Below are 2,699 nucleotides of genomic sequence, written 5' to 3'. Positions count from 1 at the left end.
ACTGGGTGCTGTTTCTCAGGTGGTAAAGAAGGCTGCCCACTAATTCTAGGGTCACTGATGTGATCTCTGGCCTGTCTACACTGCTTTGCATAGCCAAGTTAGATTAGCTTAGCAAGCCAAAGTTAAGAGGTACTCCCTACATGTAAGTGCAGGACATTTTCTCTGTGAGCTTGGGAGGAATTCCATTATTTTATGCCTAGAGGTGACATTTTCTGAAATATATGTTGAGTGAAGCTTCTAAGATTGCAGAGAAACTGATGGAATTTGGAAATATTGCTAGGTGAAATGGGGATATTCATCCATCACACGAAACATATATAGACATATGCACATTTCTATCCAGTGTGTTTGAGTTCATTTCCTTTCACGTGACACAACATGCTCTGTGAAGCAGAAAACATCAGACTCAGCAGTGTTTTGATGGCTCACTGCTCAGCTACAAATATTCCTTCATCCAGTGCCAAACTGGGTGGCAAATCACTAAGCATTTCCTGTTGGTGAAATTGTCTCTGCACTGTTGTGATGTTTAAGAAATTGGCGGTTTAACGCACTGCTGCTATGGTCTTGATTGGGTTTCATGGCCTGTAAGGATATGGGAAACAGCATCAGCTTTACTTCAACCGCAGCATTGTGAGCCAAACCTTGGCACTGGCTGCAACACACAGTGTGTAAACATGTCATGTGAGACCGATCGCTATAGTGCAATCTGTAAGCCTTTAGACCCCTTAGTTTCCACAATTTCTAATGTATCACTCATGCTAAAATGGAGTCAGTTTTTTTTTTCTTACTAGGCTACACACAGTAATCCCCATTGAAAGGACAAAAAGCAAAAAAAAAAGGTTTTGTCTTTTGTCAAAAGTCTTTTGTTAATATATTAAAAATAAAAGACTGGATACTTGGGTAAATGACTTCAAATATTCACTTAGTGCTTAATTCATGTATTTTACTCAGCATGCTCTATATTGTTGTTCATTCATCTTTCGGTCCCTGTCACAGAATCACATCCCAGCATTTGATGCTACCACCACTGTGTTTGGCTGAGGTAATGCTTAGGGCCGTGTTTCCTTCTGGAATTGTGGCCAAATAATTCAGACCAGAGGATTTTTTTGTTTTCATGGACTGACAGTTACTTGGATGCCTTCTGGCTAAATTTATGCCGTTTAGTGAGCATATGGCTCAGGAATTCTTTATGGTCTCTCTATCATAAAGGCTCGATTAGTGCTGGAGCAGAGCTTGTACTTTTGTAGGGTTCTGCTGGCTCAGGATAACAAAAGCTGTGTTTTTGTAGTTCATTTCAGATTCTTTTCAGTCACTTAGTCTTAATGGTCAGATCTAGGAAGATTATTGGTGGTTTCTAAATTTCTTGTCTTTAAGAATTACTTTACTGATTGTTTGTTTGTTTACTGCATCTTTTCCTCATCTCAGTGCATACAAAAAGCCCTGTCAGTTCTAGAGCTCTTTGCTTTTACTTTATAATACACCATCAAAGAGACCTCATTTGTGCGTGCCTTTCTAAATTATGTCCAATGAATGCTTTTATTGGTCTTACTGATATCTTTTGGTTTCAGAGCTGAGCTATTTAACTGGTAATGAGGTTAGATGCTAGAGGAAGCTTTTTTTTACATGATCTATGAAAACAACCACAGCATTAATCCAGGCAGGTAATGAAAATATCAACTGATTACTCCTCTTTGAATTCTGCTGGCAAAACTTATGAGTGCACTATTCAAGCTGCATTAGGTTGTCTACAGTTGTTGCAAGCCACTTTGCAACCAATGTGTTCCCTAGCTTCTTCTTTTCATGTGATATCTGCCTTAATCTGGATTAATCTTTAGGTGTCACTGATGCTTGTGCTGTTCTGTACAAGGTCTTACTGTTTCTTTTCCCACAGTATAGGTCCTAAAGAGCCATAGCAACAAATACAAATTACTGCAGATGGTAATGGCAATCTTCTACTTTATATAGAGCTCCTGTCTAGAATACCATAATGTCGGAGGTGCTAAAACATTCAATAACGTCATAACTTGACTGTCCTACTGAACTCTGTCAAGTTTTAACATTTAAATTTAGCTATAAAAAACATGTATGTGACCTGGCCTGGACCAAGCAACAAGCAGCAAGTTAGTGACTTGCTGGTAAATTTAGCAGCTGTAGTTTATCCAGAGGTCAGAGGAGGTCAGACTGTCTCAACCAGCTCTGCTTGAAAAGCTCTTGGCCACATCTTTTGGATTGTTATCCCACCAAATCAAATCATGTCATTTTATTGTCACGTCACAGCTCAGTGCAGGTACACTGGTACAGTACATGCGAGTGAAATTCTGTGTGTGCAGAGCTTCACAAGCAACAGAGTTGTGTAAAAAAGACAATAAGGTAAAACAAGCAAAATATAAGAATGGCTAAATCTGAAAGTAATAAATATATGTACAATATATAAGAGTATATGCATTACTGGACTGTGTATACTAAATATGAGTTTGCTCCATAATGCTGTGTGTGTGTGTGTGTGTGTGTCAGACTGTATGTATAGTTTACAAATTAAATAGAGTAAACAATAAATAAAATATATAAAATATACAGAGGTTGGTAGTTGGACATGTGCAAAACAGTGGCATTAATGTACAGTGTGGAGTGCATAATGTTGAAGTTCAAGTAGTGAAGGTGAGGTGTTTATGGCTGGGGTGACTGGAGTCCTCAACTGA

This window comes from Oreochromis aureus, linkage group 11, assembly GCF_013358895.1.
Source record: "Oreochromis aureus strain Israel breed Guangdong linkage group 11, ZZ_aureus, whole genome shotgun sequence".
Lineage (NCBI taxonomy): Eukaryota > Metazoa > Chordata > Actinopteri > Cichliformes > Cichlidae > Oreochromis > Oreochromis aureus.
Note: the sequence above shows the minus strand (reverse complement) of the source record.